The sequence below is a fragment of the Pleurodeles waltl genome, chromosome 10 (assembly GCF_031143425.1).
Source record: "Pleurodeles waltl isolate 20211129_DDA chromosome 10, aPleWal1.hap1.20221129, whole genome shotgun sequence".
NCBI classification, from domain to species: domain Eukaryota; kingdom Metazoa; phylum Chordata; class Amphibia; order Caudata; family Salamandridae; genus Pleurodeles; species Pleurodeles waltl.
Window position 1 is genome coordinate 325,563,571 of NC_090449.1, and position 25,599 is coordinate 325,589,169.

The 25,599-nt window shown below is 48.6% G+C and overlaps 9 non-coding genes across 9 annotated transcripts; all 9 read right to left on the minus strand.

Moving 5' to 3' along the window:
* Positions 1-2,492: 2,492 nt before the first annotated feature.
* Positions 2,493-2,604, minus strand: TRNAL-CAA (transfer RNA leucine (anticodon CAA)). The gene is made up of 2 exons: positions 2,567-2,604; positions 2,493-2,538 (listed from the first exon to the last, which is right to left on the minus strand). It is a non-coding gene; the product is annotated as a tRNA-Leu (tRNA).
* A 4,337-nt stretch (positions 2,605-6,941) lies between these two features.
* TRNAP-AGG (transfer RNA proline (anticodon AGG)) lies at positions 6,942-7,013 on the minus strand. The gene has a single exon. It is a non-coding gene; the product is annotated as a tRNA-Pro (tRNA).
* A 2,618-nt stretch (positions 7,014-9,631) lies between these two features.
* TRNAL-CAA (transfer RNA leucine (anticodon CAA)) lies at positions 9,632-9,743 on the minus strand. The gene is made up of 2 exons: positions 9,706-9,743; positions 9,632-9,677 (listed from the first exon to the last, which is right to left on the minus strand). It is a non-coding gene; the product is annotated as a tRNA-Leu (tRNA).
* A 3,876-nt stretch (positions 9,744-13,619) lies between these two features.
* TRNAV-CAC (transfer RNA valine (anticodon CAC)) lies at positions 13,620-13,692 on the minus strand. Its single transcript has one exon. It is a non-coding gene; the product is annotated as a tRNA-Val (tRNA).
* A 316-nt stretch (positions 13,693-14,008) lies between these two features.
* On the minus strand, positions 14,009-14,080 carry TRNAP-AGG (transfer RNA proline (anticodon AGG)). The gene has a single exon. It is a non-coding gene; the product is annotated as a tRNA-Pro (tRNA).
* Positions 14,081-16,701: 2,621 nt separating this feature from the next.
* On the minus strand, positions 16,702-16,813 carry TRNAL-CAA (transfer RNA leucine (anticodon CAA)). The gene is made up of 2 exons: positions 16,776-16,813; positions 16,702-16,747 (listed from the first exon to the last, which is right to left on the minus strand). It is a non-coding gene; the product is annotated as a tRNA-Leu (tRNA).
* A 3,459-nt stretch (positions 16,814-20,272) lies between these two features.
* On the minus strand, positions 20,273-20,384 carry TRNAL-CAA (transfer RNA leucine (anticodon CAA)). Its single transcript has 2 exons — positions 20,347-20,384; positions 20,273-20,318 (listed from the first exon to the last, which is right to left on the minus strand). It is a non-coding gene; the product is annotated as a tRNA-Leu (tRNA).
* Positions 20,385-20,691: 307 nt separating this feature from the next.
* TRNAV-CAC (transfer RNA valine (anticodon CAC)) lies at positions 20,692-20,764 on the minus strand. Its single transcript has one exon. It is a non-coding gene; the product is annotated as a tRNA-Val (tRNA).
* A 388-nt stretch (positions 20,765-21,152) lies between these two features.
* TRNAP-AGG (transfer RNA proline (anticodon AGG)) lies at positions 21,153-21,224 on the minus strand. The gene has a single exon. It is a non-coding gene; the product is annotated as a tRNA-Pro (tRNA).
* Between the last annotated feature and the right edge of the window lie 4,375 nt (positions 21,225-25,599).

A 25,599-nucleotide genomic window follows, 5' to 3' on the forward strand; every position in this document is an offset into this window, starting at 1 on the left:
CATGGTCTTCATCGAACATGACATAAAAAGCCTCTATCCTTTAGACATTTTGGCCCAGATTTAGAAGAAAATGACTGAGCGCGATGCTGTGCCAAATTTGCAAGCCCCACGCCAGTCATTTTCAAAATGCAGGGAAGCGCCGTATTTAGTAGAATACAGCGCACCCCTGTGCTTCCCCCTGCGCCAGCTCTAAATTAGCTGCTGAGCGCCAACGCAGCCGTTCTTGCACCATGGTACAACGATGACTGCGTTGAGGGGGAAATTGTTTTTGTGCAGGAAGGGACACCTTCCTGCCCCAAAAAAAAATCTTCAATGGTGATTTGCTCTTACTTCTATGGGTGCTGCAGAATGCATCACACATAGAAAGAGCAAAAACAAGGAGAAATGAAAACATTTCTCCTCAGTGCTCCACTCTAACGACACCCCTGGGATGGCGTTGGATTTTGGCGCTGACGCAGATTTACGACAACTCCTAAATCTGGAGCAGCATCAAAATGCTATGGTGTTGCTGTGGCGCACTCCCAGCAACACCCATTGCACGCCCCTTCCAGGGAACGCGCTGCGTGCTAAGGGGCCGTATTTACAAGGAGGTGTTAAGCCACAAAAAGTGGCTGAACGCCATCTTGTAAATACCGCGCAGTGCATAGTGCCACCGGGCGTCACTAAAAGTGATGCTCCGGTGGCGATAGGGCCTTGTAAGTCTGGCACTTTATTTGCTCAAGGTGTGTGTTCTTGGTGAGGGCAGGAAAGCTATTTTCGCTCTCGTACCTTCCTTCCTTGGCTGGCTTGAATGCTGTAGGCTCAGGCTTCATTGCAAAGGTCAAACAGTGAGCAACTGACTGCCGTAAGCTGGCGCAACTCCCCTTGGTGAGCTGTGACAGATGCCCCAGGAGCGTAGTACCTCACGATGGTGAGGGATAGACACAGTCTCTTTTATCTCAGCTTGCCTGTCAGGTGAGGCAGGAAATGCAAATACTGTGAAAAAGCCCAGCGACTCGAACCAGGGACCTTTCGCATGTGAGGTGCGCATGATAACCACTACACTACACAAACAGACGCACTTGCCGGCTTGCTTCATGTGGCTATGCATTGTACTGGAACCACCACACTATGGAAACAGACACACCTGCTTGCTTTATGTGGCTATGCATTGGACTGGGATGCAAGGATGAGGGCCAATGTTCATGACGCTCAAAGCTGATCCTTCCGGAACACGATCTCTTCCCTTGGAAGAAAGGAACTTGGATCACTTTCATTCCAAGAGGTGATTTCAGAACTGGACCTGAAATTACCATGGAGAAGCACTGTGCATTTAATGTTCCTACGAGCACTGCTGCTCCAGCACAGAAAAGCAGTTGCAAAGAAATCTCGCATACCTTCATGATGCTGAACCGTCTCGACGCCAGTATAAAGCATGTATTGCATTGCAACATGACATCTTACAAGAGTGAAAAGCAGAAATACTCCTGTTTAAAACACAGACTGAAGCTATAAAGGTAGGGGTTTGTCTGGGATTTGAACCGAGGTCCTGTCACACCCGAAGCGAAAATCATACCCCTATACCAACTAGACTTCCGCTGCATAGTCATTTGAAACATCTTCTAAAGCGTCTTTCAGAAAAGCAGGGCCATTTGGAAGCTCTCTCTCTAAGCGTGCCATAGCAATTGATGTTTTCTGTCAAGGATTTTTTGTTTGTCTCTAGCAAGGCAAGAGGTAGTCAAAATGCCCTGTGCCAGTGAGCTGAACTAGGGCACTGATGTGAAAAGCAGACCCTTTCTGGTAGTTGTAACCCGCTGCAAGTCATGGACCCCTGCACCTTAGACTTCCCAACCAGAAGCACTGAAGAGCCTGCTAGCTCTTGAGCCAGAGGAGCATGCCTCTTGGATTCAAGCACACTTGCTCGATCAGCGCTCGATCAGGCGAGATTTATATTAGTGGCTCATAGGCCTCAAACACTCACCTGGGAGACGCAGGATGGCTGATTTCCCGGAATGGCCCTTGATGGGGAAATCACCTCCTTTCCCCCGCCTCATTTCAGAATTGTGTGCTAGTCGCAAGACAGTGTTCAGGGGTTCATGGGTACTGCCTACTCCCAGCTGCCTCTCTGTCTTCTTCATGTAAATTGCAAGTCACGAGGAGGCACCATTGCCAATATGCTCCGCCCACCTAACCAAGAAACCCAGTTTGAGCTTGTCTGCCTGTGTTGTTGCAGGGGCAGTGTCTTCTTTGCCCAAAAGCTGGCAGGAGAGCCTCACTTCAAACGATAGAATCAACTGCTTAAGTAGAAACCAGCATGGTAGTTACTGTCATAAAGTGCAGCTCTAACAGAAGGTGTGCCTGAGACGCCCCTTCCAGTAATACACGGAATTTTGATTGAGGGCCCAGCCGAAGGGTTGGTGGTTTCTCCTCACATGCCACAGCAGCTTCCAAAGATTGTGGTGTGAGGAGCTGGCTCTGCAAGCAGAGCAAGATTTAAGGGAAGAAAATACACCTGTCAGAAGTGGGATTTGAACCCACGCCTCCATGAAGAGACCAGAAGGTTCATCTTCACTGAAGATCAAGCTCTCTTGAGTCTGGCGCCTTAGACCACTCGGCCATCCTGACAGCCGAAACAGTGTGCAGGTCTGACTCTTCAGTCTGCACTTGTTGATGCTGCCGCTTGCAATGTTCCTATCAAAGTCACAGCTTTAAAGGCCCCACAATATAACATGGCCAAGAAAAAAAAAAAAAAACAGAACAAGAAACAATGCACATGCACGACCACCGAGGGATGCAGATAACTTTTTATCGTCCTGCAATAGTAAAGCACGTTTTACACAGGTCACAAGTTTTTAAAGGTCATTTCTGTCTAAGTGTGCATTGAGAGAGACTGAGGTTTTAGGGAGCAAACACAAAAGCTGCTGCTGCCAAGTGTTTCTGCCCTGTCTCAAACCGGGGACCGTTCGCGTGTGAGGCGAACGTGATAACCACTACACTACAGAAACAAGCTTGCTGGCTTGACTGAAGGAGCACAGTTCCCCTCATATGTTTGCATGATTTCCTCTATACTTGATCAGCAGTTGCTCGGAATGCGAGGGGTAAGTGTGAAAATTGCAGCAGTGTCAGCCAGCATGCATACACTCAGACGTCCTGAAAAATCCCACAGCTGCGGGTAGAGACAGACAAATATCTGATGCCTAAATGCCAGGAACGAGAGCCTGTGAAATCATCACACAGGGCGCACTGAGAGCAAGCAGGAAGGAAGCCAAGGAATTGTAATCCATTTTTCGCCTGAGGCAAAAAATATGTTTTGCGCAACAATGCTTCGAGTGGAATGATTAATGTTGAGGGGTTGTGTATTTTGAGCAGGATTTGATTGTTTTCCGCTAAAATGGGCTTGTCCAGGATTTCAACCCGGGACCTCTCGCACCCTAAGCGAGAATCATACCCCTAGACCAACGAGCCTGGGCACAGAAGCGCAACGTCTCCGACCCTGCTCGGAGGGTTGGTGACAGAGAGTGGGAGACTACATCCCAAAGCAAGAAACTGCACATGGTGCTCTCTTCTGCAGTACGACTAGAGTCATTTGCATGGTCTTCATCGAACATGACATAAAAAGCCTCTATCCTTTAGACATTTTGGCCCAGATTTAGAAGAAAATGACTGAGCGCGATGCTGTGCCAAATTTGCAAGCCCCACGCCAGTCATTTTCAAAATGCAGGGAAGCGCCGTATTTAGTAGAATACAGCGCACCCCTGTGCTTCCCCCTGCGCCAGCTCTAAATTAGCTGCTGAGCGCCAACGCAGCCGTTCTTGCACCATGGTACAACGATGACTGCGTTGAGGGGGAAATTGTTTTTGTGCAGGAAGGGACACCTTCCTGCCTAAAAAAAAAATCTTCAATGGTGATTTGCTCTTACTTCTATGGGTGCTGCAGAATGCATCACACATAGAAAGAGCAAAAACAAGGAGAAATGAAAACATTTCTCCTCAGTGCTCCACTCTAACGACACCCCTGGGATGGCGTTGGATTTTGGCGCTGACGCAGATTTACGACAACTCCTAAATCTGGAGCAGCATCAAAATGCTATGGTGTTGCTGTGGCGCACTCCCAGCAACACCCATTGCACGCCCCTTCCAGGGAACGCGCTGCGTGCTAAGGGGCCGTATTTACAAGGTGGTGTTAAGCCACAAAAAGTGGCTGAACGCCATCTTGTAAATACCGCGCAGTGCATAGTGCCACCGGGGCGTCACTAAAAGTGATGCTCCGGTGGCGATAGGGCCTTGTAAGTCTGGCAATTTATTTGCTCAAGGTGTGTGTTCTTGGTGAGGGCAGGAAAGCTATTTTCGCTCTCGTACCTTCCTTCCTTGGCTGGCTTGAATGCTGTAGGCTCAGGCTTCATTGCAAAGGTCAAACAGTGAGCAACTGACTGCCGTAAGCTGGCGCAACTCCCCTTGGTGAGCTGTGACAGATGCCCCAGGAGCGTAGTACCTCACGATGGTGAGGGATAGACACAGTCTCTTTTATCTCAGCTTGCCTGTCAGGTGAGGCAGGAAATGCAAATACTGTGAAAAAGCCCAGCGACTCGAACCAGGGACCTTTCGCATGTGAGGTGCGCATGATAACCACTACACTACACAAACAGACACGCTTGTCGGCTTGCTTCATGTGGCTATGCATTGTACTGGAACCACCACACTATGGAAACAGACACACCTGCTTGCTTTATGTGGCTATGCATTGGACTGGGATGCAAGGATGAGGGCCAATGTTCATGACGCTCAAAGCTGATCCTTCCGGAACACGATCTCTTCCCTTGGAAGAAAGGAACTGGGATCACTTTCATTCCAAGAGGTGATTTCAGAACTGGACCTGAAATTACCATGGAGAAGCACTGTGCATTTAATGTTCCTACGAGCACTGTTGCTCCAGCACAGAAAAGCAGTTGCAAAGAAATCTCGCATACCTTCATGATGCTGAACCGTCTCGACGCCAGTATAAAGCATGTATTGCATTGCAACATGACATCTTACAAGAGTGAAAAGCAGAAATACTCCTGTTTAAAACACAGACTGAACCTATAAAGGTAGGGGTTTGTCTGGGATTTGAACCGAGGTCCTGTCACACCCGAAGCGAAAATCATACCCCTATTCCAACTAGACTTCCGCTGCATAGTCATTTGAAACATCTTCTGAAGCGTCTTTCAGAAAAGCAGGGCCATTTGGAAGCTCTCTCTCTAAGCGTGCCATAGCAATTGATGTTTTCTGTCAAGGATTTTTTGTTTGTCTCTAGCAAGGCAAGAGGTAGTCAAAATGCCCTGTGCCAGTGAGCTGAACTAGGGCACTGATGTGAAAAGCAGACCCTTTCTGGTAGTTGTAACCCGCTGCAAGTCATGGACCCTTGCACCTTAGACTTCCCAACCAGAAGCACTGAAGAGCCTGCTAGCTCTTGAGCCAGAGGAGCATGCCTCTTGGATTCAAGCACACTTGCTCGATCAGCGCTCGATCAGGCGAGATTTATATTAGTGGCTCATAGGCCTGAAACACTCACCTGGGAGACGCAGGATGGCTGATTTCCCGGAATGGCCCTTGATGGGGAAATCACCTCCTTTTCCCCGCCTCATTTCAGAATTGTGTGCTAGTCGCAAGACAGTGTTCAGGGGTTCATGGGTACTGCCTACTCCCAGCTGCCTCTCTGTCTTCTTCATGTAAATTGCAAGTCACGAGGAGGCACCATTGCCAATATGCTCCGCCCACCTAACCAAGAAACCCAGTTTGAGCTTGTCTGCCTGTGTTGTTGCAGGGGCAGTGTCTTCTTTGCCCAAAAGGTGGCAGGAGAGCCTCACTTCAAACGATAGAATCAACTGCTTAAGTAGAAACCAGCATGGTAGTTACTGTCATAAAGTGCAGCTCTAACAGAAGGTGTGCCTGAGACGCCCCTTCCAGTAATACACGGAATTTTGATTGAGGGCCCAGCCGAAGGGTTGATGGTTTCTCCTCACATGCCACAGCAGCTTCCAAAGATTGTGGTGTGAGGAGCTGGCTCTGCAAGCAGAGCAAGATTTAAGGGAAGAAAATACACCTATCAGAAGTGGGATTTGAACCCACGCCTCCATGAAGAGACCAGAAGGTTCAGCTTCACTGAAGATCAAGCTCTCTTGAGTCTGGCGCCTTAGACCACTCGGCCATCCTGACAGCCGAAACAGTGTGCAGGTCTGACTCTTCAGTCTGCACTTGTTGATGCTGCCGCTTGCAATGTTCCTATCAAAGTCACAGCTTTAAAGGCCCCACAATATAACATGGCCAAGAAAAAAAAAAAAAAACAGAACAAGAAACAATGCACATGCACGACCACCGAGGGATGCAGATAACTTTTTATCGTCCTGCAATAGTAAAGCACGTTTTACACAGGTCACAAGTTTTTAAAGGTCATTTCTGTCTAAGTGTGCATTGAGAGAGACTGAGGTTTTAGGGAGCAAACACAAAAGCTGCTGCTGCCAAGTGTTTCTGCCTGGTCTCGAAACGGGGACCTTTCGCGTGTGAGGCAAACGTGATAACCACTACACTACAGAAACAAGCTTTCTGGCTTGACTGAAGGAGCACAGTTCCCCTCATATGTTTGCACGATTTCCTCTATACTTGATCAGCAGTTGCTCGGAATGCGAGGGGTAAGTGTGAAAATTGCAGCGGTGTCAGCCAGCATGCATACACTCAGACGTCCTGAAAAATCCCACAGCTGCGGGTAGAGACATACAAATATCTGATGCCTAAATGCCAGGAACGAGAGCCTGTGAAATCATCACACAGGGCGCACTGAGAGCAAGCAGGAAGGAAGCCAAGGCATTGTAATCCATTTTTCGCCTGAGGCAAAAAATATGTTTTGCGCAACAATGCTTCGAGTGGAATGAGAAATGTTGAGGGGTTGTGTATTTTGAGCAGGATTTGATTGTTTTCCGCTAAAATGGGCTCGTCTGGGATTTGAACCCGGGACCTCTCGCACCCTAAGCGAGAATCATACCCCTAGACCAACGAGCCTGGGGACAGAAGCACAACGGCTCCGACCCTGCTCGGAGGGTTGGTGACAGAGAGTGGGAGACTACATCCCAAAGCAAGAAACTGCACATGGTGCTCTCTTCTGCAGTACGACTAGAGTCATTTGCATGGTCTTCATCGAACATGACATAAAAAGCCTCTATCCTTTAGACATTTTGGCCCAGATTTAGAAGAAAATGACTGAGCGCGATGCTGTGCCAAATTTGCAAGCCCCACGCGCAGTCATTTTCAAAATGCAGGGAAGCGCCGTATTTAGTAGAATACAGCGCACCCCTGTGCTTCCCCCTGCGCCAGCTCTAAATTAGCTGCTGAGCGCCAACGCAGCCGTTCTTGCACCATGGTACAAGGATGACTGCGTTGAGGGGGAAATTGTTTTTGTGCAGGAAGGGACACCTTCCTGCCCCCCAAAAAAATCTTCAATGGTGATTTGCTCTTACTTCTATGGGTGCTGCAGAATGCATCACACATAGAAAGAGCAAAAACAAGGAGAAATTAAAACATTTCTCCTCAGTGCTCCACTCTAACGACACCCCTGGGATGGCGTTGGATTTTGGCGCTGACGCAGATTTACGACAACTCCTAAATCTGGAGCAGCATCAAAATGCTATGGTGTTGCTGTGGCGCACTCCCAGCAACACCCATTGCACGCCCCTTCCAGGGAACGCGCTGCGTGCTAAGGGGCTGTATTTACAAGGTGGTGTTAAGCCACAAAAAGTGGCTGAACGCCATCTTGTAAATACCGCGCAGTGCATAGTGCCACCGGGGCGTCACTAAAAGTGATGCTCCGGTGGCGATAGAGCCTTGTAAGTCTGGCACTTTATTTGCTCAAGGTGTGTGTTCTTGGTGAGGGCAGGAAAGCTATTTTCGCTCTCGTACCTTCCTTCCTTGGCTGGCTTGAATGCTGTAGGCTCAGGCTTCATTGCAAAGGTCAAACAGTGAGCAACTGACTGCCGTAAGCTGGCGCAACTCCCCTTGGTGAGCTGTGACAGATGCCCCAGGAGCGTAGTACCTCACAATGGTGAGGGATAGACACAGTCTCTTTTATCTCAGCTTGCCTGTCAGGTGAGGCAGGAAATGCAAATACTGTGAAAAAGCCCAGCAACTCGAACCAGGGACCTTTCGCATGTGAGGTGCGCATGATAACCACTACACTACACAAACAGACACACTTGTCGGCTTGCTTCATGTGGCTATGCATTGTACTGGAACCACCACACTATGGAAACAGACACACCTGCTTGCTTTATGTGGCTATGCATTGGACTGGGATGCAAGGATGAGGGCCAATGTTCATGACGCTCAAAGCTGATCCTTCCGGAACACGATCTCTTCCCTTGGAAGAAAGGAACTGGGATCACTTTCATTCCAAGAGGTGATTTCAGAACTGGACCTGAAATTACCATGGAGAAGCACTGTGCATTTAATGTTCCTGCGAGCACTGCTGCTCCAGCACAGAAAAGCAGTTGCAAAGAAATCTCGCATACCTTCATGATGCTGAACCGTCTCGACGCCAGTATAAAGCATGTATTGCATTGCAACATGACATCTTACAAGAGTGAAAAGCAGAAATACTCCTGTTTAAAACACAGACTGAACCTATAAAGGTAGGGGTTTGGTTGGGATTTGAACCGAGGTCCTGTCACACCCGAAGCAAGAATCATACCCCTATACCAACTAGACTTCCGCTGCATAGTCATTTGAAACATCTTCTGAAGTGTCTTTCAGAAAAGCAGGGCCATTTGGAAGCTCTCTCTCTAAGCGTGCCATAGCAATTGATGTTTTCTGTCAAGGATTTTTTGTTTGTCTCTAGCAAGGCAAGAGGTAGTCAAAATGCCCTGTGCCAGTGAGCTGAACTAGGGCACTGATGTGAAAAGCAGACCCTTTCTGGTAGTTGTAACCCGCTGCAAGTCATGGACCCTTGCACCTTAGACTTCCCAACCAAAAGCACTGAAGGGCCTGCTAGCTCTTGAGCCAGAGGAGCATGCCTCTTGGATTCAAGCACACTTGCTCGATCAGCGCTCGATCAGGCAAGATTTATATTAGTGGCTCATAGGCCTGAAACACTCACCTGGGAGACGCAGGGTGGCTGATTTCCCGGAATGGCCCTTGATTGGGAAATCACCTCCTTTCCCCCGCCTCATTTCAGAATTGTGTGCTAGTCGCAAGACAGTGTTCAGGGGTTCATGGGTACTGCCTACTCCCAGCTGCCTCTCTGTCTTCTTCATGTAAATTGCAAGTCACGAGGAGGCACCATTGCCAATATGCTCCGCCCACCTAACCAAGAAACCCAGTTTGAGCTTGTCTGCCTGTGTTGTTGCAGGGGCAGTGTCTTCTTTGCCCAAAAGGTGGCAGGAGAGCCTCACTTCAAACGATAGAATCAACTGCTTAAGTAGAAACCAGCATGGTAGTTACTGTCATAAAGTGCAGCTCTAACAGAAGGTGTGCCTGAGACGCCCCTTCCAGTAATACACGGAATTTTGATTGAGGGCCCAGCCGAAGGGTTGGTGGTTTCTCCTCACATGCCACAGCAGCTTCCAAAGATTGTGGTGTGAGGAGCTGGCTCTGCAAGCAGAGCAAGATTTAAGGGAAAAAAATACACCTGTCAGAAGTGGGATTTGAACCCACGCCTCCATGAAGAGACCAGAAGGTTTAGCTTCACTGAAGATCAAGCTCTCTTGAGTCTGGCGCCTTAGACCACTCGGCCATCCTGACAGCCGAAACAGTGTGCAGATCTGACTCTTCAGTCTGTACTTGTTGATGCTGCCGCTTGCAATGTTCCTATCAAAGTCACAGCTTTAAAGGCCCCACAATATAACATGGCCAAGAAAAAAAAAAAAAAACAGAACAAGAAACAATGCACATGCACGACCACCGAGGGATGCAGATAACCTTTTATCGTCCTGCAATAGTAAAGCACGTTTTACACAGGTCACAAGTTTTTAAAGGTCATTTCTGTCTAAGTGTGCATTGAGAGAGACTGAGGTTTTAGGGAGCAAACACAAAAGCTGCTGCTGCCAAGTGTTTCTGCCCCGTCTCGAGCCGGGGACCTTTCGCGTTTGAGGCGAACGTGATAACCACTACACTACAGAAACAAGCTTGCTGGCTTGACTGAAGGAGCACAGTTCCCCTCATATGTTTGCATGATTTCCTCTATACTTGATCAGCAGTTGCTCGGAATGCGAGGGGTAAGTGTGAAAATTGCAGCGGTGTCAGCCAGCATGCATACACTCAGACGTCCTGAAAAATCCCACAGCTGCGGGTAGAGACAGACAAATATCTGATGCCTAAATGCCAGTAACGAGAGCCTGTGAAATCATCACACAGGGCGCACTGAGAGCAAGCAGGAAGGAAGCCAAGGCATTATAATCCATTTTTCGCCTGAGGCAAAAAATATGTTTTGCGCAACAATGCTTCGAGTGGAATGAGAAATGTTGTGGGGTTGTGTATTTTGAGCAGGATTTGATTGTTTTCCGCTAAAATGGGCTCGTCTGGGATTTCAACCGAGGACCTCTCGCACCCTAAGCGAGAATCATACCCCTAGACCAACTAGCCTGGGCACAGAAGCGCAACGGCTCCGACCCTGCTCGGAGGGTTGGTGACAGAGAGTGGGAGACTACATCCCAAAGCAAGAAACTGCACATGGTGCTCTCTTCTGCAGTACTACTAGAGTCATTTGCATGGTCTTCATCGAACATGACATAAAAAGCCTCTATCCTTTAGACATTTTGGCCCAGATTTAGAAGAAAATGACTGAGCGCGATGCTGTGCCAAATTTGCAAGCCCCACGCGCAGTCATTTTCAAAATGCAGGGAAGCGCCGTATTTAGTAGAATACAGCGCACCCCTGTGCTTCCCCCTGCGCCAGCTCTAAATTAGCTGCTGAGCGCCAACGCAGCCGTTCTTGCACCATGGTACAAGGATGACTGCGTTGAGGGGGAAATTGTTTTTGTGCAGGAAGTGACACCTTCCTGCCCCAAAAAAAAATCTTCAATGGTGATTTGCTCTTACTTCGATGGGTGCTGCAGAATGCATCACACATAGAAAGAGCAAAAACAAGGAGAAATGAAAACATTTCTCCTCAGTGCTCCACTCTAACGACACCCCTGGGATGGCGTTGGATTTTGGCGCTGACGCAGATTTACGACAACTCCTAAATCTGGAGCAGCATCAAAATGCTATGGTGTTGCTGTGGCGCACTCCCAGCAACACCCATTGCACGCCCCTTCCAGGGAACGCGCTGCGTGCTAAGGGGCCGTATTTACAAGGTGGTGTTAAGCCACAAAAAGTGGCTGAACGCCATCTTGTAAATACCGCGCAGTGCATAGTGCCACCGGGGCGTCACTAAAAGTGATGCTCCGGTGGCGATAGGGCCTTGTAAGTCTGGCACTTTATTTGCTCAAGGTGTGTGTTCTTGGTGAGGGCAGGAAAGCTATTTTCGCTCTCGTACCTTCCTTCCTTGGCTGGCTTGAATGCTGTAGGCTCAGGCTTCATTGCAAAGGTCAAACAGTGAGCAACTGACTGCCGTAAGCTGGCGCAACTCCCCTTGGTGAGCTGTGACAGATGCCCCAGGAGCGTAGTACCTCACGATGGTGAGGGATAGACACAGTCTCTTTTATCTCAGCTTGCCTGTCAGGTGAGGCAGGAAATGCAAATACTGTGAAAAAGCCCAGCGACTCGAACCAGGGACCTTTCGCATGTGAGGTGCGCATGATAACCACTACACTACACAAACAGACACACTTGTCGGCTTGCTTGATGTGGCTATGCATTGTACTGGAACCACCACACTATGGAAACAGACACACCTGCTTGCTTTATGTGGCTATGCATTGGACTGGGATGCAAGGATGAGGGCCAATGTTCATGACGCTCAAAGCTGATCCTTCCGGAACACGATCTCTTCCCTTGGAAGAAAGGAACTGGGATCACTTTCATTCCAAGAGGTGATTTCAGAACTGGACCTGAAATTACCATGGAGAAGCACTGTGCATTTAATGTTCCTACGAGCACTGCTGCTCCAGCACAGAAAAGCAGTTGCAAAGAAATCTCGCATACCTTCATGATGCTGAACCGTCTCGACGCCAGTATAAAGCATGTATTGCATTGCAACATGACATCTTACAAGAGTGAAAAGCAGAAATACTCCTGTTTAAAACACAGACTGAACCTATAAAGGTAGGGGTTTGTCTGGGATTTGAACCGAGGTCCTGTCACACCCGAAGCGAAAATCATACCCCTATACCAACTAGACTTCCGCTGCATAGTCATTTGAAACATCTTCTGAAGCGTCTTTCAGAAAAGCAGGGCCATTAGGAAGCTCTCTCTCTAAGCGTGCCATAGCAATTGATGTTTTCTGTCAAGGATTTTTTGTTTGTCTCTAGCAAGGCAAGAGGTAGTCAAAATGCCCTGTGCCAGTGAGCTGAACTAGGGCACTGATGTGAAAAGCAGACCCTTTCTGGTAGTTGTAACCCGCTGCAAGTCATGGACCCTTGCACCTTAGACTTCCCAACCAAAAGCACTGAAGAGCCTGCTAGCTCTTGAGCCAGAGGAGCATGCCTCTTGGATTCAAGCACACTTGCTCGATCAGCGCTCGATCAGGCGAGATTTATGTTAGTGGCTCATAGGCCTGAAACACTCACCTGGGAGACGCAGGATGGCTGATTTCCCGGAATGGCCCTTGATGGGGAAATCACCTCCTTTTCCCCGCCTCATTTCAGAATTGTGTGCTAGTCGCAAGACAGTGTTCAGGGGTTCATGGGTACTGCCTACTCCCAGCTGCCTCTCTGTCTTCTTCATGTAAATTGCAAGTCACGAGGAGGCACCATTGCCAATATGCTCCGCCCACCTAACCAAGAAACCCAGTTTGAGCTTGTCTGCCTGTGTTGTTGCAGGGGCAGTGTCTTCTTTGCCCAAAAGGTGGCAGGAGAGCCTCACTTCAAACAATAGAATCAACTGCTTAAGTAGAAACCAGCATGGTAGTTACTGTCATAAAGTGCAGCTCTAACAGAAGGTGTGCCTGAGACGCCCCTTCCAGTAATACACGGAATTTTGATTGAGGGCCCAGCCGAAGGGTTGGTGGTTTCTCCTCACATGCCACAGCAGCTTCCAAAGATTGTGGTGTGAGGAGCTGGCTCTGCAAGCAGAGCAAGATTTAAGGGAAGAAAATACACCTGTCAGAAGTGGGATTTGAACCCACGCCTCCATGAAGAGACCAGAAGGTTCAGCTTCACTGAAGATCAAGCTCTCTTGAGTCTGGCGCCTTAGACCACTCGGCTATCCTGACAGCCAAAACAGTGTGCAGGTCTGACTCTTCAGTCTGCACTTGTTGATGCTGCCGCTTGCAATGTTCCTATCAAAGTCACAGCTTTAAAGGCCCCACAATATAACATGGCCAAGAAAAAAAAAAAAAAACAGAACAAGAAACAATGCACATGCACGACCACCGAGGGATGCAGATAACTTTTTATCGTCCTGCAATAGTAAAGCACGTTTTACACAGGTCACAAGTTTTTAAAGGTCATTTCTGTCTAAGTGTGCATTGAGAGAGACTGAGGTTTTAGGGAGCAAACACAAAGCTGCTGCTGCCAAATGTTTCAGCCCGGTCTCAAACCGGGGACCTTTCGCGTGTGAGGCGAACGTGATAACCACTACACTACAGAAACAAGCTTGCTGGCTTGACTGAAGGAGTACAGTTCCCCTCATATGTTTGCACGATTTCCTCTATACTTGATCAGCAGTTGCTCGGAATGCGAGGGGTAAGTGTGAAAATTGCAGCGGTGTCAGCCAGCATGCATACACTGAGCCTGTGAAATCATCACACAGGGCGCACTGAGAGCAAGCAGGAAGGAAGCCAAGGCATTGTAATCCATTTTTCGCCTGAGGCAAAAAATATGTTTTGCGCAACAATGCTTCGAGTGGAATGAGAAATGTTGAGGGGTTGTGTATTTTGAGCAGGATTTGATTGTTTTCCGCTAAAATGGGCTCGTCCGGGATTTGAACCTGGGACCTCTCGCACCCTAAGCGAGAATCATACCCCTAGACCAACGAGCCTGGGCACAGAAATGCAACGGCTCCGACCCTGCTCGGAGGGTTGGTGACAGAGAGTGGGAGACTACATCCCAAAGCAAGAAACTGCACATGGTGCTCTCTTCTGCAGTACGACTAGAGTCATTTGCATGGTCTTCATCGAACATGACATAAAAAGCCTTTATCCTTTAGACATTTTGGCCCAGATTTACAAGAAAATGACTGAGCGTGACGCTGTGCCAAATTTGCAAGCCCCACGCGCCGTCATTTTCAAAATGCAGGGAAGCGCAGTTTTTAGTAGAATACAGCGCACCCCTGTGCTTCCCCCTGCGCCAGCTCTAAATTAGCTGCTGAGCGCCAACGCAGCCGTTCTTGCACCATGGTACAAGGATCACTGCGTTGAGGGGGGAATTGTTTTTGTGCAGGAAGGGACACCTTCCTGCCCAAAAAAAAAATCTTCAATGGTGATTTGCTCTTACTTCTATGTGTGCTGCAGAATGCATCACACATAGAAAGAGCAAAAACAAGGAGAAATGAAAACATTTCTCCTCAGTGCGCCACTCTAACGACACCCCTGGGATGGCGTTGGATTTTGGCGCTGACGCAGATTTACGCCAACTCCTAAATCTGGAGCAGCATCAAAATGCTATGGTGTTGCTGTGGCACACTCTCAGCAACACCCATTGCACACCCCTTCCAGGGAACGCGCTGCGTGCTAAGGGGGCGTATTTACAAGGTGGTGTTAAGCCACAAAAAGTGGCTGAATGCCATCTTGTAAATACCTCGCAGTGCATAGTGCCACCGGGGCGTCACTAAAAGTGATGCCCCGGTGGTGATAGGGCCTTGTAAGTCTGGCACTTTATTTGCTCAAGGTGTGTGTTCTTGGTGAGGGCAGGAAAGCTATTTTCGCTCTCGTACCTTCCTTCCTTGGCTGGCTTGAATGCTGTAGGCTCAGGCTTCATTGCAAAGGTCAAACAGTGAGCAACTGACTGCCGTAAGCTGGCGCAACTCCTCTTGGTGAGCTGTGACAGATGCCCCAGGAGCGTAGTACCTCACGATGGTGAGGGATAGACACAGTCTCTTTTATCTCAGCTTGCCTATCAGGTGAGGCAGGAAATGCAAATACTGTGAAAAAGCCCAGCGACTCGAACCAGGGACCTTTCGCATGTGAGGTGCGCATGATAACCACTACACTACACAAACAGACACACTTGCCGGCTTGCTTCATGTGGCTATGCATTGTACTGGAACCACCACACTATGGAAACAGACACACCTGCTTGCTTTATGTGGCTATGCATTGGACTGGGATGCAAGGATGAGGGCCAATGTTCATGACGCTCAAAGCTGAGCCTTCCGGAACACGATCTCTTCCCTTGGAAGAAAGGAACTGGGATCACTTTCATTCCAAGAGGTGATTTCAGAACTGGACCCGAAATTACCATGGAGAAGCACTGTGCATTTAATGTTCCTACGAGCACTGCTGCTCCAGCACAGAAAAGCAGTTGCAAAGAAATCTCGCATACCTTCATGATGCTGAACCGTCTCGACGCCAGTATAAAGCATGTATTGCATTGCAACATGACATCTTACAAGAGTGAAAAGCATAAATACTCCTGTTTAAAACACAGACTGAACCTATAAAGGTAGGGGTTTGTCTGGGACTTGAACCGAGGTCCTCTCACACCCGAAGCGAGAATCATACCCCTATACCAACTAGACTGCCGCCGCATAGTCATTTGAAACATCTTCTGAAGCGTCTTTCAGAAAAGCAGGGCCATTTGGAGGCTCTCACTCTCTAAGCTTGCCATAGCAATTGATGTTTTCTGTCAAGGATTTTTTGTTTGTCTCTAGCAAGGCAAGAGGTAGTCAAAATGCCCTGTGCCAGTGAGCTGAACTAGGGCACTGATGTGAAAAGCAGACCCTTTCTGGTAGTTGTAACCCGCTGCAAGTCATGGACCCTTGCACCTTAGACTTCCCAACCAGAAGCACTGAAGGGCCTGCTTGCTCTTGAGCCAGAGGAGCATGCCTCTTGGATTCAAGCACACTTGCTCGATCAGCGCTCGATCAGACGAGATTTATATTAGTGGCTCATAGGCCTGAAACACTCACCTGGGAGACGCAGGGTGGCTGATTTCCCGGAATGGCCCTTGATGGGGAAATCACCTCCTTTCCCCCGCCTCATTTCAGAATTGTGTGCTAGTCGCAAGACAGTGTTCAGGGGTTCATGGGTACTGCCTACTCCCAGCTGCCTCTCTGTCTTCTTCATGTAAATAGCAAGTCACGAGGAGGCACCATTGCCAATATGCTCCGCCCACCTAACCAAGAAACCCAGTTTGAGCTTGTCTGCCTGTGTTGTTGCAGGGGCAGTGTCTTCTTTGCCCAAAAGGTGGCAGGAGAGCCTCACTTCAAACGATAGAATCAACTGCTTAAGTAGAAACCAGCATGGTAGTTACTGTCATAAAGTGCAGCTCTAACAGAAGGTGTGCCTGAGACGCCCCTTCCAGTAATATACAGAATTTTGATTGAGGGCCCAGCCGATGGGTTGGTGGATTTCTCCTCACATGCCACAGCAGCTTCCAAAGATAGTGGTGTGAGGAGCTGGCTCTGCAAGCAGAGCAAGATTTAAGGGAAGAAAATACACCTGTCAGAAGTGGGATTTGAACCCACGCCTCCATGAAGAGACCAGAAGGCTCAGCTTCACTGAAGATCAAGCTCTCTTGAGTCTGGCGCCTTAGACCACTCGGCCATCCTGACAGCCAAAACAGTGTGCAGGTCGGACTCTTCAGTCTGCACTTGTTGATTTTGCCGCTTGCAATGTTCCTATCAAAGTCACAGCTTTAAAGGCCCCACAATATAACATGCCAAGAAAAAAAAAAAAAACAGAACAAGAAACAATGCACATGCACGACCACCGAGGGATGCAGATAACTTTTTTGCGTCGAGCAATAGTAAAGCACGTTTTACACAGGTCACAAGTTTTTAAAGGTCATTTCTGTCTAAGTGTGCATTGAGAGAGACTGAGGTTTTAGGGAGCAAACACAAAAGCTACTGCTGCCAAGTGTTTCTGCCCGGTTTCGAACCGGGGACCTTTCGCGTGTGAGGCAAACTTGATAACCACTACACTACAGAAACAAGCTTGCTGGCTTGACTGAAGGAGCACAGTTCCCCTCATATGTTTGCACGATTTCCTCTATACTTTATCAGCAGTTGCTCGGAATGCGAGGGGTAAGTGTGAAAATTGCAGCGGTGTCAGCCAGCATGCATACACTCAGACGTCCTGAAAAATCCCACAGCTGCGGGCAGAGACAGACAAATATCTGATGCCTAAATGCCAGGAACGAGAGCCTGTGAAATCATCACACAGGGCGCACTGAGAGCAAGCAGGAAGGAAGCCAAGGCATTGTAATCCATTTTTCGCCTGAGGCAAAAAATATGTTTTGCGCAACAATGCTTCGAGTGGAATGAGAAATGTTGAGGGGTTGTGTATTTTGAGCAGGATTTGATTGTTTTCCGCTAAAATGGGCTCGTCCGGGATTTGAACATGGGACCTCTCGCACCCTAAGCGAGAATCATACCCCTAGACCAACGAACCTGGACACAGAAACGCAACGGCTCCGACCCTGCTCGGAGGGTTGGTGACAGAGAGGGGGAGACTACATCCCAAAGCAAGAAACTGCACATGGTGCTCTCTTCTGCAGTACGACTAGAGTCATTTGCATGGTCTTCATCGAACATGACATAAAAAGCCTCTATCCTTTAGACATTTTGGCCCAGATTTACAAGAAAATGACTGAGCGCGACGCTGTGCCAAATTTGCAAGCCCCACGCGCCGTCATTTTCAAAATGCAGGGAAGCGCCGTATTTAGTAGAATACAGCGCACCCCTGTGCTTCCCCCTGCGCCAGCTCTAAATTAGCTGCTGAGCGCCAAAGCAGCCGTTCTTGCACCATGGTACAAGGATGACTGCGTTGAGGGGGAAATTGTTTTTGTGCAGGAAGGGACACCTTCCTGCCCCAAAAAAAAATCTTCAATGGTGATTTGCTCTTACTTCTATGTGTGCTGCAGAATGCATCACACATAGAAAGAGCAAAAACAAGGAGAAATGAAAACATTTCTCCTCAGTGCGCCACTCTAACGACACCCCTGGGATGGCGTTGGATTTTGGCGCTGACGCAGATTTACGCCAACTCCTAAATCTGGAGCAGCATCAAAATGCTATGGTGTTGCTGTGGCGCACTCCCAGCAACACCCATTGCACGCCCCTTCCAGGGAACGCGCTGCGTGCTAAGGGGCCGTATTTACAAGGTGGTGTTAAGCCACAAAAAGTGGCTGAACGCCATCTTGTAAATACCGCGCAGTGCATAGTGCCACCGGGGCGTCACTAAAAGTGATCCTCCGGTGGCGATAGGGCCTTGTAAGTCTGGCACTTTATTTGCTCAAGGTGTGTGTTCTTGGTGAGGGCAGGAAAGCTATTTTCGCTCTCGTACCTTCCTTCCTTGGCTGGCTTGAATGCTGTAGGCTCAGGCTTCATTGCAAAGGTCAAACAGTGAGCAACTGACTGCCGTAAGCTGGCGCAACTCCTCTTGGTGAGCTGTGACAGATGCCCCAGGAGCGTAGTACCTCACGATGGTGAGGGATAGACACAGTCTCTTTTATCTCAGCTTGCCTGTCAGGTGAGGCAGGAAATGCAAATACTGTGAAAAAGCCCAGCGACTCGAACCAGGGACCTTTCGCATGTGAGGTGCGCATGATAACCACTACACTACACAAACAGACACGCTTGCCGGCTTGCTTCATGTGGCTATGCATTGTACTGGAACCACCACACTATGGAAACAGACACACCTGCTTGCTTTATGTGGCTATGCATTGGACTGGGATGCAAGGATGAGGGCCAATGTTCATGACGCTCAAAGCTGAGCCTTCCGGAACACGATCTCTTCCCTTGGAAGAAAGGAACTGGGATCACTTTCATTCCAAGAGGTGATTTCAGAACTGGACCCGAAATTACCATGGAGAAGCACTGTGCATTTAATGTTCCTACGAGCACTGCTGCTCCAGCACAGAAAAGCAGTTGCAAAGAAATCTCGCATACCTTCATGATGCTGAACCGTCTCGACGCCAGTATAAAGCATGTATTGCATTGCAACATGACATCTTACAAGAGTGAAAAGCAGAAATACTCCTGTTTAAAACACAGACTGAACCTATAAAGGTAGGGGTTTGTCTGGGATTTGAACCGAGGTCCTCTCACACCTGAAGCGAGAATCATACCCCTATACCAACTAGACTGCCGCTGCATAGTCATTTGAAACATCTTCTGAAGCGTCTTTCCGAAAAGCAGGGCCATTTGGAGGCTCTCTCTCTCTAAGCGTGCCATAGCAATTGATGTTTTCTGTCAAGGATTTTTTGTTTGTCTCTAGCAAGGCAAGAGGTAGTCAAAATGCCCTGTGCCAGTGAGCTGAACTAGGGCACTGATGTGAAAAGCAGACCCTTTCTGGTAGTTGTAACCCGCTGCAAGTCATGGACCCTTGCACCTTAGACTTCCCAACCAGAAGCACTGAAGGGCCTGCTAGCTCTTGAGCCAGAGGAGCATGCCTCTTGGATTCAAGCACACTTGCTCGATCAGCGCTCGATCAGGCGAGATTTATATTAGTGGCTCATAGGCCTGAAACACTCACCTGGGAGACGCAGGGTGGCTGATTTCCCGGAATGGCCCTTGATGGGGAAATCACCTCCTTTCCCCCGCCTCATTTCAGAATTGTGTGCTAGTCGCAAGACAATGTTCAGGGGTTCATGGGTACTGCCTACTCCCAGCTGCCTCTCTGTCTTCTTCATGTAAATTGCAAGTCACGAGGAGGCACCATTGCCAATATGCTCCGCCCACCTAACCAAGAAACCTAGTTTGAGCTTGTCTGCCTGTGTTGTTGCAGGGGCAGTGTCTTCTTTGCCCAAAAGGTGGCAGGAGAGCCTCACTTCAAACGATAGAATCAACTGCTTAAGTAGAAACCAGCATGGTAGTTACTGTCTAAAAGTGCAGCTCTAACAGAAGGTGTGCCTGAGACGCCCCTTGCAGTAATACACAGAATTTTGATTGAGGGCCCAGCCGATGGGTTGGTGGATTTCTCCTCACATGCCACAGCAGCTTCCAAAGATAGTGGTGTGAGGAGCTGGATCTGCAAGCAGAGCAAGATTTAAGGGAAGAAAATACACCTGTCAGAAGTGGGATTTGAACCCACGCCTCCATGAAGAGACCAGAAGGCTCAGCTTCACTGAAGATCAAGCTCTCTTGAGTCTGGCGCCTTAGACCACTCGGCCATCCTGACAGCCGAAACAGTGTGCAGGTCGGACTCTTCAGTCTGCACTTGTTGATTTTGCCGCTTGCAATGTTCCTATCAAAGTCACAGCTTTAAAGGCCCCACAATATAACATGGCCAAGAAAAAAAAAAAAAAACAGAACAAGAAACAATGCACATGCACGACCACCGAGGGATGCAGATAACTTTTTAGCGTCCTGCAATAATAAAGCACGTTTTACACAGGTCACAAGTTTTTAAAGGTATTTTCTGTCTAAGTGTGCATTGAGAGAGACTGAGGTTTTAGGGAGCAAACACAAAAGCTGCTGCTGCCAAGTGTTTCTGCCCGGTCTCGAACCAGGGACCTTTCGCGTGTGAAGCAAACGTGATAACCACTACACTACAGAAACAAGCTTGCTGGTTTGACTGAAGGAGCACAGTTCACCTCATATGTTTGCACGATTTCCTCTATACTTTATCAGCAGTTGCTCGGAATGCGAGGGGTAAGTGTGAAAATTGCAGCGGTGTCAGCCAGCATGCATACACTCAGACGTCCTGAAAAATCCCACAGCTGCGGGCAGAGACAGACAAATATCTGATGCCTAAATGCCAGGAAGGAGAGCCTGTGAAATCATCACACAGGGCGCACTAAGAGCAAGCAGGAAGGAAGCCAAGGCATTGTAATCCATTTTTCGCCTGAGGCAAAAAATATGTTTTGCGCAACAATGCTTCGAGTGGAATGAGAAATGTTGAGGGGTTGTGTATTTTGAGCAGGATTTGATTGTTTTCCGCTAAAATGGGCTCGTCCGGGATTTGAACCCGGGACCTCTCGCACCCTAAGCGAGAATCATACCCCTAGACCAACAAGCCTGGGCACAGAAACGCAACGGCTCCGACCCTGCTCGGAGGGTTGGTGACAGAGAGTGGGAGACTACATCCCAAAGCAAGAAATTGCACATGGTGCTCTCTTCTGCAGTACGACTAGAGTCATTTGCATGGTCTTCATCGAACATGACATAAAAAGCCTCTATCCTTTAGACATTTTGGCCCACATTTACAAGAAAATGACTAAGCGCAACGCTGTGCCAAATTTGCAAGCCCCACGCGCCGTCATTTTCAAAATGCAGAGAAGCGCCGTATTTAGTAGAATACAGCGCACCCCTGTGCTTCCCCCTGCGCCAGCTCTAAATTAGCTGCTGAGCGCCAACGCAGCCGTTCTTGCACCATGGTACAAGGATGACTGCGTTGAGGGGGAAATTGTTTTTGTGCAGGAAGGGACACCTTCCTGCCCAAAAAAAAAATCTTCAATGGTGATTTGCTCTTACTTCTATGTGTGCTGCAGAATGCATCACACATAGAAAGAGCAAAAACAAGGAGAAATGAAAACATTTCTCCTCAGTGTGCCACTCTAACGACACCCCTGGGATGGCGTTGGATTTTGGCGCTGATGCAGATTTACGCCAACTCCTAAATCTGGAGCAGCATCAACATGCTATGGTGTTGCTGTGGCACACTCCCAACAACACCCATTGCACGCCCCTTCCAGGGAACGCGCTGCGTGCTAAGGGGCCGTATTTACAAGGTGGTGTTAAGCCACAAAAAGTGGCTGAACGCCATCTTGTAAATACCGCGCAGTGCATAGTGCCACCGGGGCGTCACTAAAAGTGATGCTCCGGTGGCGATAGGGCCTTGTAAGTCTGGCACTTTATTTGCTCAAGGTGTGTGTTCTTGGTGAGGGCAGGAAAGCTATTTTCGCTCTCGTACCTTCCTTCCTTGGCTGGTTTGAATGCTGTAGGCTCAGGCTTCATTGCAAAGGTCAAACAGTGAGCAACTGACTGCCGTAAGCTGGCGCAACTCCTCTTGGTGAGCTGTGACAGATGCCCCAGGAGCGTAGTACCTCACGATGGTGAGGGATAGACACAGTCTCTTTTATCTCAGCTTGCCTGTCAGGTGAGGCAGGAAATGCAAATACTGTGAAAAAGCCCAGCGACTCGAACCAGGGACCTTTCGCATGTGAGGTGCGCATGATAACCACTACAGTACACAAACAGACACGCTTGCCGGCTTGCTTCATGTGGCTATGCATTGTACTGGAACCACCACACTATGGAAACAGACACACCTGCTTGCTTTATGTGGCTATGCATTGGACTGGGATGCAAGGATGAGGGCCAATGTTCATGACGCTCAAAGCTGAGCCTTCCGGAACACGATCTCTTCCCTTGGAAGAAAGGAACTGGGATCACTTTCATTCCAAGAGGTGATTTCAGAACTGGACCCGAAATTACCATGGAGAAGCACTGTGCATTTAATGTTCCTACGAGCACTGCTGCTCCAGCACAGAAAAGCAGTTGCAAAGAAATCTTGCATACCTTCATGATGCTGAACCGTCTCGACGCCAGTATAAAGCATGTATTGCATTGCAACATGACATCTTACAAGAGTGAAAAGCATAAATACTCCTGTTTAAAACACAGACTGAACCTATAAAGGTAGGGGTTTGTCTGGGATTTGAACCGAGGTCCTCTCACACCCGAAGCGAGAATCATACCCCTATACCAACTAGACTGCCGCTGCATAGTCATTTGAAACATCTTCTGAAGCGTCTTTCCGAAATGCAGGGCCATTTGGAGTCTCTCTCTCTCTAAGCGTGCCATAGCAATTGATGTTTTCTGTCAAGGATTTTTTGTTTGTCTCTAGCAAGGCAAGAGGTAGTCAAAATGCCCTGTGCCAGTGAGCTGAACTAGGGCACTGATGTGAAAAGCAGACCCTTTCTGGTAGTTGTAACCTGCTGCAAGTCATGGACCCTTGCACCTTAGACTTCCCAACCAGAAGCACTGAAGGGCCTGCTAGCTCTTGAGCCAGAGGAGCATGCCTCTTGGATTCAAGCACACTTGCTCGATCAGCGCTCGATCAGGCGAGATTTATATTAGTGGCTCATAGGCCTGAAACACTCACCTGGGAGACGCAGGGTGGCTGATTTCCCGGAATGGCCCTTGATGGGGAAATCACCTCCTTTCCCCCGCCTCATTTCAGAATTGTGTGCTAGTCGCAAGACAGTGTTCAGGGGTTCATGGGTACTGCCTACTCCCAGCTGCCTCTCTGTCTTCTTCATGTAAATTGCAAGTCACGAGGAGGCACCATTGCCAATATGCTCCGCCCACCTAACCAAGAAACCTAGTTTGAGCTTGTCTGCCTGTGTTGTTGCAGGGGCAGTGTCTTCTTTGCCCAAAAGGTGGCAGGAGAGCCTCACTTCAAACGATAGAATCAACTGCTTAAGTAGAAACCAGCATGGTAGTTACTGTCATAAAGTGCAGCTCTAACAGAAGGTGTGCCTGAGACGCCCCTTCCAGTAATACACAGAATTTTGATTGAGGGCCCAGCCGATGGGTTGGTGGATTTCTCCTCACATGCCACAGCAGCTTCCAAAGATAGTGGTGTGAGGAGCTGGCTCTGCAAGCAGAGCAAGATTTAAGGGAAGAAAATACACCTGTCAGAAGTGGGATTTGAACCCACGCCTCCATGAAGAGACCAAAAGGCTCAGCTTCACTGAAGATCAAGCTCTCTTGAGTCTGGCGCCTTAGACCACTCGGCCATCCTGACAGCCAAAACAGTGTGCAGGTCGGACTCTTCAGTCTGCACTTGTTGATTTTGCCGCTTGCAATGTTCCTATCAAAGTCACAGCTTTAAAGGCCCCACAATATAACATGGCCAAGAAAAAAATAAAAAAAAACAGAACAAGAAACAATGCACATGCACGACCACCGAGGGATGCAGATAACTTTTTTGCGTCCTGCAATAGTAAAGCACGTTTTACACAGGTCACAAGTTTTTAAAGGTCATTTCTGTCTAAGTGTGCATTGAGAGAGACTGAGGTTTTAGGGAGCAAACACAAAAGCTGCTGCTGCAAAGTGTTTCTGCCCGGTCTCGAACTGGGGAACCTTTCGCGTGTGAGGCAAACGTGATAACCACTACACTACAGAAACAAGCTTGCTGGTTTGACATGAAGGAGCACAGTTCCCCTCATATGTTTGCACGATTTCCTCTATACTTTATCAGCAGTTGCTCGGAATGCGAGGGGTAAGTGTGAAAATTGCAGCGGTGTCAGCCAGCATGCATACACTCAGACGTCCTGAAAAATCCCACAGCTGCGGGCAGAGACAGAGAAATATCTGATGCCTAAATGCCAGGAAGGAGAGCCTGTGAAATCATCACACAGGGCGCACTGAGAGCAAGCAGGAAGGAAGCCAAGGCATTGTAATCCATTTTTCGCCTGAGGCAAAAAATATGTTTTGCGCAACAATGCTTCGAGTGGAATGAGAAATGTTGAGGGGTTGTGTATTTTGAGCAGGATTTGATTGTTTTCCGCTAAAATGGGCTCGTCGGGGATTTGAACCCGGGACCTCTCGCACCCTAAGCGAGAATCATACCCCTAGACCAACGAGCCTGGGCACAGAAATGCAAGGGCTCCGACCCTGCTCGGAGGGTTGGTGACAGAGAGTGGGAGACTACATCCCAAAGCAAGAAACTGCACATGGTGCTCTCTTCTGCAGTACGACTAGAGTCATTTGCATGGTCTTTATCGAACATGACATAAAAAGCCTCTATCCTTTAGACATTTTGGCCCAGATTTACAAGAAAATGACTAAGCGCGACGCTGTGCCAAATTTGCAAGCCCCACGCGCCGTCATTTTCAAAATGCAGGGAAGCGCCGTATTTAGTAGAATACAGCGCACCCCTGTGCTTCCCCCTGCGCCAGCTCTAAATTAGCTGCTGAGCGCCAACGCAGCCGTTCTTGCACCATGGTACAAGGATGACTGCGTTGAGGGGGAAATTGTTTTTGTGCAGGAAGGGACACCTTCCTGCCCAAAAAAAAAATCTTCAATGGTGATTTGCTCTTACTTCTATGTGTGCTGCAGAATGCATCACACATAGAAAGAGCAAAAACAAGGAGAAATGAAAACATTTCTCCTCAGTGCGCCACTCTAACGACACCCCTGGGATGGCGTTGGATTTTGGCGCTGACGCAGATTTACGCCAACTCCTAAATCTGGAGCAGCATCAAAATGCTATGGTGTTGCTGTGGCACACTCCCAACAACACCCATTGCACGCCCCTTCCAGGGAACGCGCTGCGTGCTAAGGGGCCGTATTTACAAGGTGGTGTTAAGCCACAAAAAGTGGCTGAACGCCATCTTGTAAATACCGCGCAGTGCATAGTGCCACCGGGGCGTCACTAAAAGTGA